The 12,758-nt window shown below is 53.9% G+C and overlaps 1 protein-coding gene across 5 annotated transcripts in view; it reads left to right on the top strand.

Moving 5' to 3' along the window:
- Nucleotides 1-12,758, top strand: part of AGAP1 (ArfGAP with GTPase domain, ankyrin repeat and PH domain 1) — a 335,462-nt gene that overhangs the window by 297,361 nt on the left and 25,343 nt on the right. The gene's annotated exons all lie outside the window — the stretch shown is intronic.

The following is a 12,758-nucleotide window of genomic DNA, read 5'->3' as shown; positions in this document are numbered from 1 at the left end:
TTCCGGCATCTTGCAGCAGTCCCGCCAGCTAGAACCACCCTGGCCACCTGTAGGGGTGTTGGTTAGCTCAGCACAGAAGCGTCCGTATTTAAAATTGGTCTTCAACAGACGTGGCTAATCCAAACGCCTTAATTTTGTGTTTGTTTTTACACCTTCGGGATTTCTCTCCCTGCCCTAACAATGTATTAAGCGTCTAACCTTATGAACACGTCAGTTTAACTAATATGTTTCTCATAGGCGTAAGTCACACCATTAACATCAGTTATGAATTTCTGATTCTTTAATTTTGTTATTCTTAGATCTTTGATAAGCATCTGTTCACTCGATACACGCACAAAATAAGTGAGTTTATGGTCACAAAATATGTTTCGTTTCCTAAAATATGTTTCTAACACTTTGAATCAACCAGGTTTGGCCTAACGTACGATGACCCCTCATTAGTGTTAATTGTTACCCAGTGTAAAAATCACATCTATTTTGAGGCCATTTAGGTTCTCATTTTTCATCCACAGCTATTATGAGCCGCTTTTGAGGTCACATGCATATTTAATGTACCTGAGAGGCGATAAAACGGCGTGTCTTCTGAGGGGACCTCATTCCCATAGGCGGGACAGGCGGGTGCTTCCATCCCCGAGGTCGTCCGGTTCCAAAGTGGGGTGTGGGGTTCACATCTCAGGTGTGCGGAGAAACAGGGGGAGGCCACAGGTCTCCCGACATGAGCACTTTTTAAATATCTCTGATTTGTTCTGCTGGTGATCAGGTGACACGGAGTCCGAGCGGCAGCCTGTGGTTGGGCCACGCTCCCCTGAGGGCAGGGGATGGGGTCCTTCCTCTGGGTGGCGATGGCGCCGGGAGAGCGGTGGGCTCTAGGCCGTTAACATGAAAAGTGAATTTCTGGTGCCACCTTTGGTTCGCCTGCGAGAATGAAGCCGGCGTGTGAGCCACCCCGCGCCCCGTGTCGGGTGTCCTGTGGGAGGCGCGGGAGCAAGAAAGGGGCGCGAGGGGCAGCTGTCCCCCACCGCCGAGGCTGCTGTGAGTCTTGGTGAACATGGGCCAGTGTCTTACAAACCGAACAAAGGGCGCACCTTCAACACGTATTTGTCTTGACTTGTTTGACGCTGACGCAGAAATCGGCCGTGTCCCCAACTAGGAGCCTTCTTGAAAGATTCATTCTTATTTTCACACCCATTTTTTTCATAGGTATAGCTTCCTTGGAAAATATTTAGGCCTGAAAACGAAAAACGAGTGGAAATCGGATAATAGCATGTGTGCGTGCAGAAAACAATGAAAATGCTCCAGAAAAATTAACCTGAAGCATTTTACTGTTTCTGTATAAAAAAGCATATATACTGCGGTTAGTGTCGTGAATTAGAAAGCTTTGTTTTTTCATCTGTCATAACCGGGAGCATTTAGAATGATCGGAAACGAAGATGCGGGTGACTTGTTAATGGTGACCATTTTGCGTCAGCGTTTTTCTCGTGAGTGCGGACTGTGTGCGGGCGTCTTACGCTCTGTGTGCGGGCGTCTTACGCTCTGCTTCATGGCCTGAGTCAGGCCCCTGAGCGTGTTTCCCTCCCGCCTAGCGCTACGCACATCACATCTGTGTATTTTGTAGACGTGTCAGGGTCTTCCTTCCTCACAAACGGGGGGACTCCCGTGGACTCCCACCTGTCCCTCGGTTCCGTGGGTTCCCTCAGGAGCGGCCGAGGTGAAATTCCTCTCTGGGACCGTGGGGGGGGTACCTGGTGTTTCCCAAGGTAACCCTGGGATCCCCGAAACCGTGTATGACTAAGAAGATAAACACATATGAGAACTGACTGATTCTTTGTGCCTTTAGTGATTCTCCCAGGGAGCTTCATGTGTAATTAAATTCGGCAAACCCTCATTGAGCGCCTCCTCAAGAAAAGGAGTGATGAATGACGGCCGTAACTCTCCAGCGGTCGGAGGGCGTTCTCGGGGCCAGACGGGCCGGGACTGGGCAGAGCTCACCGGACAGAGGGATTCTCACAGCCGCTGTGCCCCGGGCGTCCCAGCTGGACTCTAAAATGCGGGCTGATATCCAGGCTTGGGGATGGGGAGGGGGTTAGGCAGAGACAGGCGTGGGGGGTGGGCGTGGAAATCAGTGTGGGGGGCGGTCTTCCGTGGGCCTGGGCCCTCGAGTCTATGAGGAGTTGTGGGGATGGGGGAGGCCGATACAGAGCCAGAGACCGGGAGAGCCTTCGGGGTGGGAGGGGTGTAACAGCACCTCGGGGGTGGGCAGAAGGCGAGCGTTGGGTTGTGGTCATTACGTTCGCGTTTCCCAAGAGGACCGAAGGCAGGCAGCGGAGCCATCGGGAGGGATGGAGACGAGGCAGGGGGGCCACTGGAAGGCTGTGGTCCGGGTGGAACGGCCACCCTAGATACACTGTAAAAATGGAAATCGTCCCGGCGTCCTGTTCTAAAACCGCAGTCGCTCGGACGCCCCCCACCCACCCTGCCTCGTGCCGTGTCCTCAAACAGAAATGAAACACTCAAGGTCTGGGCTCGCGTGTCCACGCGGGCTCCGGCCTGTGACGTGAGAACCGGTGTCTGGTCCGAGCCCTCCCCCAGCCACCTACCCCCCCTTGGTCTCTGCAGAACCCGTGATGGTTAGAACAAGCAGCTGGAGGGGTCTTTTAATGTGGCCCTGACATAATACCAAAAAAGAAATCATTTAGTAAATTTTTATCTGCAGCCAAGGAAGAGCCCGGTGCAGCATGTCCAGCCTGATTCTGTGAAAAGGGGCCCAGCTGTTTTCCCGAGAAGCTCTGGCCCATTCCTGCTCGTTCAGAAGATTCATTCTGACAGTGGGATATAATTAGAAATGTGCTTCCCTCCCCCCAGACACACGCGGGCCCTAGCACACGCGCACGCACAGAATCAGGACCATGGGGACGTGGAACACAGCAGGCCCTACAAAGAAACACCCGGTCCCCCCAAAACCACTGCGCCTTGCGGTCACCCCGTGCTGCGGGCGAGTTAGGAAAAGAGGCGCCTCCTCCCGGCAGGCGGGCCTCGCGCCCGTGGCCCCCGCGCCCTGACCAGGGCGGCCTCAGCCGGCTCATAATTGGTCCCAGGGATTCTCAGCCACCCCGAGAACTGCCGGTCAAACCTCAGCAGCACCGTGATCAATCGAAGCTGACGGCGAGAAGCCGTATTGACCTCCCCTTCCCAAACCGGGGAACCATTAGTCAAGAAAAGCATCTTTTAATTACTCCCAGGAAGAAAAAAAAAAAGAAAAAAGAAAAAAAAACCTTTTTGGATGGAATCTGCAACAACTGCCATTTTTCCCAGAGCACTCGATATGAAATTTATTGTCGCAGGCGGGGAGAGGGCGCCCCCCGCGCCCCCGTCACGGAGGTGTAATTTGGAGAAAGGAGCGTGCCCGGGAGGTCGATGCCATAACAATTAACTCCATCTGCGGTGGAATCCGAATTCTCCTCTCTAATTGCTATTGATACCATTTAAGCACACGCTTAAAATATCGATTTTACGTGGGGAGTGACAGGGGGCCCCATCAGCTGAATTTCAGGGGCCCCGGAGGGCGGCCTGCTGCCGGTGGGACCAGGATTCAGGCCACGGGGCCGGTGAGCGTGTGCAGTGTGTGGTTGTCCGTGGTGGGCACTGGGGCCCGTGGGAGGACACGCCCTGTAACCAAGGTCCTCGGTGACCCTTTCGGCAAGTGAGCGATTAGCTCAGAGGCAGGGATAGTAACAGCCAAGTGCCCACGTCTTGGGTGAGTGAATGAGTGGCAGGGAGCAGGCCAGCTTGGTACACCTGCCAGGTGCTCTCGCTCCCTCAGCGCCTCAGGCGTCGCGAGGGAACCGGGACTCGGACGTCACCAGCACACGGCAAGGACGTCTCAGCAGCCCTGGGCGTCCTCTCGCCCTTGGCCACGCACGGTGCGGCGGGGACTGGCCTGCGCCACCGTGCCGGGTCAGCTGTCTTTATCCCTGTCCACGGTTCGCTTAGGAGCGCTGAGGCTTGACTGCAGCGAGCACCGGCTCCCGCCAGGACCGAGCAGAGCCCTCGGTGGGTGCCGCACTTCCCGGCCGCTCTCCTTCCCTCCCCCCCTCCTCTTTGTGTCCGAGTGTCAGCATCTGGCCCGTGCGGGTCCACGGGAACCAGCTACCAGTGTGCGTCAGAGCGGCCTGGAAGTGGACGCCTGTGTTCCCGCTTCCACCAAAGAGCCCGAGGGGAGCCCCCCAGGGACATCAGCCCTTCCCCGAGTCCGCCGGGCCATCGCTGGTCTGTAAGCCTTAGTTTCCCTCTCGGAGCATCCTTTCTCTCTGGCCCCGTTGATCACTTCACCTGTGCCCCTGAACCCCCCTCCTGCCTTTAACCTGTAAAGAGGTGTCGCTTCGGGAGGAAGACCCGGGGCCGGGCCGGGAGAGCCGGGCGTTCGTGGCCAGAGCGAGCGGGTCCGCGCGGCGATCGGAGCCCGGCCCTTTTTGATTCCGGAAGCCACTTAGTCTTATTTATGCACATGGAGGTACTGAGAAAGGGGAAATGTATCCAAACCGAAAATAATTGGATCCCCACCGCTATCTCTGAGATATTCAAAGCAGCGCCACTTGGCCGCGCCTTTGTCTCGTTGGGTTTGATCATGAGATCACAACACGGTAATCTCGGGCTCAAATTTCTGGCGCAGAGACGCCCCGATCCAAATGGGGCCCCGGGGAGCACGCGTTCCCACAGCCCCGGGACTGTCTCATCTTACCATTTTCCAACAGTTCTTGGCCCTCCGAGGTCAGTGTTTTGTCTCTTTTGAGTGTTCCTCTGTGCTTGACACCTTTTCTGTTTTCTTTCTGTAAAAGAAGAAAAAAAAAAAATGGCAAGGGGGGCGTCGGGGGGGAAGGGAAAAAAAAGGGACTTTGCCGTGATGACCAGACCCATCTGCAGTTGGGTGGCATCTGCTCCCCACATGTCACTTCCCTCATTAACAAGCAATTGAATTAATTAAATGCTACTCAGAACACGTATAACAAGCTACCGGCAGTGTCCAAATTAGCGCTGATAACCAAGGATGATTTCCTCTATTATCCCGCTAAGTGATGTGCGGGCTCTGATCCCCCGTCTGCCCTCATCTATTTACATACCCCCAGCCTCTGCCTTTGGACGCGGAGGTTATCTTACCTAGTTAATTTGCCACGATCGCCGAGCATGGCCGATGGATGCCCTGCCCCCGCGCCACCGCGGGCCGCCGCGGGCCCCCTCCCCGCCCGCCCTCCCCCCAGCCCCAGCCTTTGTATCTCAGGCTCCCTGATAAATTAAAGGCCACCCCTGTGGTCTCTCAAGTGAGTAATAGAGGCAGAAATTTCATTTTGCAACTGGCTGATTTAATGATCCAAAGGGTAATTAATGGCCTGATTATCTTAATGTTAAATATGTCCGGCAGCAATTACTGTGACCTCCCGCTTGTCAAGGTCCGGGCTGTGCTCTTCTTTCAATTAAGTTCTCTGGGGCTTAATGGTATGAATAAACTTCTCCGATTCCATCATCCCGGACGGGCGCGGAGGTTCAGGGAGCTGGGGGCTCGTTTGGAGTTTTAATCAGCTCGTCTTCCACTCCCGCGGCCGGACTGAGCAGTCGAACAAGGGCAGCTTAACTTTCCTCTCCCCCGTGGGCCCCCCACCCCCACGCTCCCTTTGTGTCGTTTCATTTCATTTAGTGGCTTGTATTTATTTCGGCGCTCCGAGGGAGAAATCTGTTTGCGGAGGAGGCCACCGAGCTCCGCGAAGCTAGTCTCTTCCGATATAAATTATCATGTGAGCGCCGCGGTTTTCCTGTTTGACAGGCTTAATTAATTGGCAGGAGCCCCTGAAAATGACAGTGCCACTAATTGCAACTCAGAGTGAATTTCTGTCATCGCGGTGCGCCTGTCAGCGGGCATGCCCCGGCCCCAGACGGCGGAGCCGTCCAGCCTCCCGGCCTCCCGGCCAGGCCAGGACAGCGTCCTGAGCAAACGGGGACAGCGGCAGATCCCGGGGAACCGGGGGGTTTCGGGCACGTTGTCTGCGTGCGTGCGGGCCTGACATTTACTGCCGGGGAAGTTGATACGTCCAAGGGCCTGTCGGCGCAGCAGCTGCTCAGGGACCTCAGGTTTTACTGAAGATGTTTTAGCGACTTCTCGGAGCAGGGCCAGCTTGGAGCCAGACTCTGAGAGCCATGACTCACGTAGCGCCCCGCCAGGACTGGATGGTCCTCGTTGGCATGTCACTAAGTAGGCTGGAGTTTACCAGAGCTCTGCGCCCAGATCGGAAATACTCCCCTGTAGATACTAAGCCGGTTAAGAAAATGTACAAACGGGAAGTGCAGGTCCCTTCTCACTGCCTCGGAAGTGACCCCTACAGCTGGCGGCGGAGAGAGCGGACCCCGAGCGGCCGCAGCCGGGAGCTCAGCGGGGTCCACACCCAGGCACAGGGCTCCCGATGCAGCTAGAGGGGGAGACCAGCGCTCATGATAAGGAAGGCGCATTTTAGAAGATTCTCCATCGGGCCGAGCAAAACAGGGTCACTTCTTAGAGACTAACTGCCCCTCACGCTTGTCTCTGAGCCAGGTAGACAAACGTGCGCCCGGTTGGGTCGGGAGGGCCACTGCCCTCAGGCCCCAGGTGTTCATTTGATCTTGCAGGAGACCAGACATGTCCCGGGAGCCAGCTTGGCGACCGGGGGGCTGTCGGGTGTTGAAAATCCCTGTCGTTTCCTCTCTGAGTGTAGCCATGGAGACAATCAAGGTGTTTTGGTTTTAAAGAATTTTTACTATCGCTGGTAGACGGAAATGCAAGTCATCAGCAAGCGCGAGCGTCTTCTCGGTGTCCCGGCCACGTGTGGGCCCCTCACCACGTGTGGGCCTCTGCCATTTGTGGGCACATATGGAGGAATGAAGGCGTAGGTGAACCTCTTGAGGCCTGTAACTGCTCGGAGCACCTGCTCTGCGTTGACTGCGCCCAGCAGGCCGCTCCTGGAGGCCGCTCTCAGCGTGTTCTGATGGTTGTGCACCAGAGGCCTCCTCCCCCCGAGGGCCCACCCCGCTCTCTTCTCCCTGACACTCACGGACGCAGGCACCAGCCCCGTGGCCGGGCTCGCGGTGGGCTGTGCGCTCTTCCTCGGCATGGAGCCACCCTGGGACATGGGGGAGCCATGTTTCAGGGGAGATGAATGTGGAGCTTGGGTCCTCGAGTCATTTGTCCAGGGTCACATGGGACTGTGGGACAGGTCACCCAAAACCCACCCCAATCCTGCTGCTCCTGCCCTTTTCCTGCCCAGCATCGTGGTCAGTCGGGGCATCTGGAGACGCCACTGTGTTTACCAGCATCCTTTCCCTCTCCCCCTCGCCCCCAGCTCACACTCTTATGAGCCACCGTGTGTCTGCACGTATAGTGTACATACAAAGACACATATGTAATTAGTGTAACTTTATTATGTATAATAACTGCAATAGCCACTTATAAAATCTAAAAGCCTGGTTCCTGGTAACTTAGAGTAACAAAGCATCATTCATTTTCATTCGCATTCACGTGGCAAATCTGATCTTTTAAGTCACCCGGTCATGGTTCCAAAGCCTTAATTCTCTGTGGTTGATGCTGATCCTAAGAGCTTCTACAGAAAACGGTGCTGAGGCCTCTAAATATCTGGACCAGCCAACGTGGACACAGGGTTCGAGCCACAGCTTTTTATGTGACCACGTTCTCCCACCCGGACCCCCTGTGTGCCTGCCCCTGACCCGGCACTGCCTGTTGACACACTCGGCATGCATTTCGGGCAGCCCCACGGTCGTGTTCATTACCCGCGTGATGAAACATGGGGCCAGACCAGAGCATTTCCAGTTTGGTTGCATGGCCAGCATCTTCTCTAATTTTGATTTTCTTTTTACGTATATATCTTTATTGATTTCAGAAAGAGGAAGGGAGAGGGAAAGAGAGAGAAAAACATCAGTGATGAGAGTCATTGATTGACTGCCTCCTGCACGCCCCCGACTGGGGATCCGGCCCGCAACCCGGGCCTGTGCCCTGACGGGGAATCCAACCGCGATCTCTGGATCCTAGGTCGACATTCAACCACTGAGCCACGCCCGGCCAGGCTGCGATTTTGATTTTTTTAAAAACCAGGTCATTTTCTTATTTGTAAGATGAAAATAGCCATTATGTTCACCCACTTAATCGTGTGGATTTAATGCTAAAAGAAAACAATATTTATGAGGTTTCCTGGGATCTTTTTTATCTGGAAAACCTAATCAGCTTTGTACCTGGGTCCTGCACGCTGGCAGTGAGAGAAACAGGCGGCCCGTGCCTCTCAGGCGCTGGGGGTGGTCTGCTGATTGGAAGATGTAGTTTGTGTTTATTCTGCTTTGTATCTGTAGGGTTATTTATTGCAGCGGTAACATGACCTGCAAGTGCGCATTCTTGGCCCCACCCAGTCGGTATCCCCAGGGTGGGGCCCAGCGATGTGTTGTAACTCTCTAGGTGATTCCTATGCACACTGAAGTTTGGGAAGCACTGTCCACACCAAGCAGAATAACAAACAGATGCCTACAGCCCTACCTGGAGCCCCCCTCCCTGGCTTAGCCCAAGTCCTTGAACTTTATTTCTCATTTCTTGAGGCCCAGTTATGTGTCTTTTTTTTTTTTTTTTTTTACCAGACTCTAATGTGGCCTGGCACCGCCAGCGTAACAGCCCACCTCTGTGCCTGGTCCCAGTGCAAGGTGACCGTGCACTATGATCGAATGTCATTTTTCCCCAGGAATGCAAGGTCGGTTCAACACACAAAAATCAGTCAGTATCATGCAACACGTTAACAGAAAGAAGGACAAAAGCTACATGGTCATCTCAGGAGAGGCAGCAAATCCAGCTGGCGAAATGCAATACCCTTGCATGATACAAACACTCGGCGAACGAAGACTGAAAGGAAACTGCCTCCGCCTGGCCGAGGGCGTCTGCGGGAAACCGGCAGCTGGCATCATCCCTAAGGGCAAAGCGCTGAAAGTTTCTTCCCAACGATCAGGCACAACACACGTATGTCCACTGCCGCCGCTTCTTTCAGCACCGGTTCAAGCCAGGGAATTGGGCAGGAAGAAAAAAACCAAGGGCATCCAGGTTAGAAAGGAAGAGGTGAGACTATTTGCAGATGCTGTGTTCCTGCATATAGAAAATCTGAAGGAACCCACAGTACACTGTGAGCTAATGGATGAGTTTAGGGAGCTTCAAGGATCCAGGGTCGGCATACAAGAGTCCGCCGTGCTTCTAGACACTAGCAACGGACAATTCAGAATAAAACTAAGGACACAGTTTCAACTACAGTAGCATCAGAAAGACTAACATGCGTAGGAATCATTTCACCTGTGTACTGAAAACTGCAGAGCATCACTGGGAGAAATCGAAGACGACCCAAGTAACTGGCAGGACACCTCTGCTCAGGGACTGGAAGACTTGATGTTGTTAAGGTAGCTATACTCCCCCAATGCTGATGTTTGCATTCAACACAATCCCTTTCAGGATCACAAATGACTTTTTAAACTAGAAATGGACAAGCAGATTCTACAATTTATATGACAATTTTATATGATTCAAGAGACACCTTCCCCCCACCAAGATAGGCAAAACAGTCTTAAAAGGGAGTAACCAAATGGGAGAACTCCTTCATCCCAACTTCAGAACTTACTGCAAAACTATAATAACCCAAGATTATTGATACTGGCCTAAGGATAGACATACAGATCAATGAAGCAGAATTAAGGGCCCTGCAATAAGCCCATGCATCTATGATGAAACTGATTTTCAACAGAGATGCTAAGAGAATTCAATGGGGAAAGAATCGTCTTTTCAACAAGTGCTCTGGGACAACTGGATAGTCACATACAAAAGGGTGAAGTTAGACGCTACCTCATGCCAGATGCAAAAATGAACCGCAAATGAGTCAAAGACCTAAGTGTGAAAATCAAAACTATAAAACTTTTTAAAGAAAACCGAGAGGTAAATCTTTGTGATACCTAAAGCGCAAGCAACAAAGGAAAAAATAGAGATGTTGGACTTCGTCAAAATTAAAAATTTTAGTGTGTCAAAGGACGATATCAAGAAATTAAAGAGACATGCAGAATGAGTGAAAATATCCGAAAACCACATCTAGAAAGAGCCTAGGATCCGGCACGTATAAAGAATGAATGTAATTCTGCAGAAGACAAGTAACTTCATTTATAAATGTGCAGAATCCCTGAGCAGGCATCTCTCTAAAGCAGGTAAACAGCCCAGGAGACATGAAAAGATGCCAGGCGTCATTACTTACTAGGGAAACGCAAATCAAGCCACGTCGAGGGACTGCGTCTCACCCCCTGGGACGGCCGCAGTGAGAAAGGGCAGTGCCAGGTGTTGGCCCCGGTGTGGAGCAGTGACCTGGTCTCAGCTCCCGGGCCCACCCGGCAGCTCTGAGCTGGGCAGCCCCTGAGCCTCTGGGAGCCTGTCTTTCTTGCTCAGCAAGTGGGGGAGATTCTCCTTTCTCTTCTGGGCCTCAGGCATGGCTCTGCCTCAGTCACCCATGCACCTTCCCAACTCCTGGTGTAACAGCCCCGGTACCGCCAGGTGTCACATGTACCTGCTGACTCATTTCCAGAAAAATCAGAGCTGCAGCTTCCCAAAGCCACCCTGAGTGGGCCTCGGGGAGGGCGGGGGAGACCGTGGAGAGGTCGTGGGCTCCCTGGGAACAGGTGGCCCATGAATTTTGACTTCCCGACAGTCCTTTAGAACAGACAAGCCTCCTTATTAAAGACCCAGTGACAGTTCATTAGAGGTTTGTCCTGTGTCCTTGATCACAGGTCCTCTCCGAGCTATTCCGTCCACACCAGCTGCTGGGAGGAAGCAGCGGACGTAGCCGGGCCCCCAGTGAGAAACCAAGGGCTCTGGGTCCTTTTGGGCAACAGGTCCATGGAGGCCACTTAACTTCTCCTGGGAAGGTGTCCGCTGCAAAAGGAGAGGTGGAGTGGAAGACGGCCAGAGAGCCCCCCTCTCCATGAATGTCCGAAGTTCTCTCTTCCCCCTCCCCGTTGATAATGAACTGTAAAAGGTCCGACGTCTCTTTGGTGCGGGTTAGACCGGCGGTCGGTCGAAGACTCCTCCGACCCTTCATTAACCACCCCGGCGGCCCCTTCCGAGGGCCGCAGCTGCGTCGCTGGGCCGCGGTGTAGAGACCCTGAGAGGTTCATTCACATCACGCGCTCCAGGCAGTTAACGATCAGCTTTCGTCTGGCCTGGCACAGGCTGTCCTTAATTTCCAAAAATGTAAACTTGGCCATTTCATGTTCATTTTAAAAATCAAAAGAGTCCATTTGCTCTCACTAAAGAGTAGCCTACATAAAATCCAGCCCTAAATACAGCAGGTGCTATTCTGAACCAAAACAGACGTGTGGAAATGTTATGAAAATTTTCATCGAATTGGTTGAACAGTGACCAAAAATTACATCAATGCAAAGCACTCCCTCCGATGAGCTTTTTATTTTCAATTCCCGTTTTCATTTACTTAACGGCGTCTATGGAATGACCATCAAGACCCGATTCCTCCGTGAGAGGAGCCAGACGCAGAAGACCTACCAGGGACGGGATTTCATGTCTGTGGGCTGCCTGGAGGAGGCAGGTCTAAGCCACGGGGAGCGGGTCGGGTGGTGTGAGTGTGGACACGTGGATGGACCGCAGTGGACAGACACGCGGGACCTCGGGGGTGAAAGACTGGATTGCGGCGGTGGTTGCACAGCTCTGTGGATTTCCTAAAACCCTTGAATTGCGTACTTAAAACGGGAAGTTTATGGGATGTAGGTTATACCTCAAAAGACTTCGCCCTGGCCACACACCCCGGGGACTCCCAGTTTAAGAAGAAAATACAGGACAGAAAGAGGCTGTGTCCATGGAGGTGGAAGCGGCCCAGCACCCCTGCCGCCACTCTCACAGTGAGCCGTGTCCCAGCCTGGAACGGGGACAGGGAACCCGAGGCCAGGTCTCCTTTCCCGGTTTTTCAAAGTCTTCGGGATAAATAGGGAGCCTGCTGGGGCCCCCTCGGTGCTGGAAGTGGCCTGAGGCCTCCCTCCGCGGACCCCGGTAGAAACGCTTCCCCTCGGCTGCTGCCGCAGGCCTGTCCCCTCTTCACACTGGTCCCAGGCCTGGCTGGCGTCCCTGCATCTCCGCACGTCCCGAGCGGGGCCTCTGGCCACCGGAACGGCGTGCGACCTGCCTGGCGCGTCATGAAGGTGCTGCCGTTGGTCGTGGGTCTGAGAGGTGGTGTGAGGTCAGTGGCTCAGAACCTGAAAGGTATTTGGAGAAGAAAACCGACCAGGACCCTCAGTGAGAGGAAGGCGACGGCTCCCCGACGGCCGCACACAGGCGCGGGACAGCCAAGGCCACGCTCCGGGGACGGGCCTCGTCGGACACACTCCCCGGAAAGGCCTGGGAGATGAAAACGTCGTTTCCCCAGTCGGGAGACGGTTATGTGGGGCTGTTAGTCTCGAGAACGTGTTTCCCGAATGTCTCAGACACGGGCCGTAAACCACCCAGACCCGCTCCGCCCGGGACGCAGGAGGCCGTGCAAAGCTGCGGCTTCCAGAATGTTCCCTGTGAATTCGAGTTCCGGGAAGTGGTAACAGATGTTTCTGGAAAAAGAAGTGGGTTCGGGACAGACGTAAACAATGCAAGTGGCCTCTTTCTGGGATGAGCAACTTCCCAGGGCAAGGGCTGTGAGCCGGGAACACCCGGCCACACACAG

Source organism: Miniopterus natalensis, chromosome 8 (genome assembly GCF_054644295.1).
Source record: "Miniopterus natalensis isolate mMinNat1 chromosome 8, mMinNat1.hap1, whole genome shotgun sequence".
Taxonomy (NCBI): Eukaryota; Metazoa; Chordata; class Mammalia; order Chiroptera; family Miniopteridae; genus Miniopterus; species Miniopterus natalensis.
The sequence above is the reverse complement of the archived record's forward strand: the minus strand, read 5'-3'. Positions and strand labels throughout refer to the sequence as shown.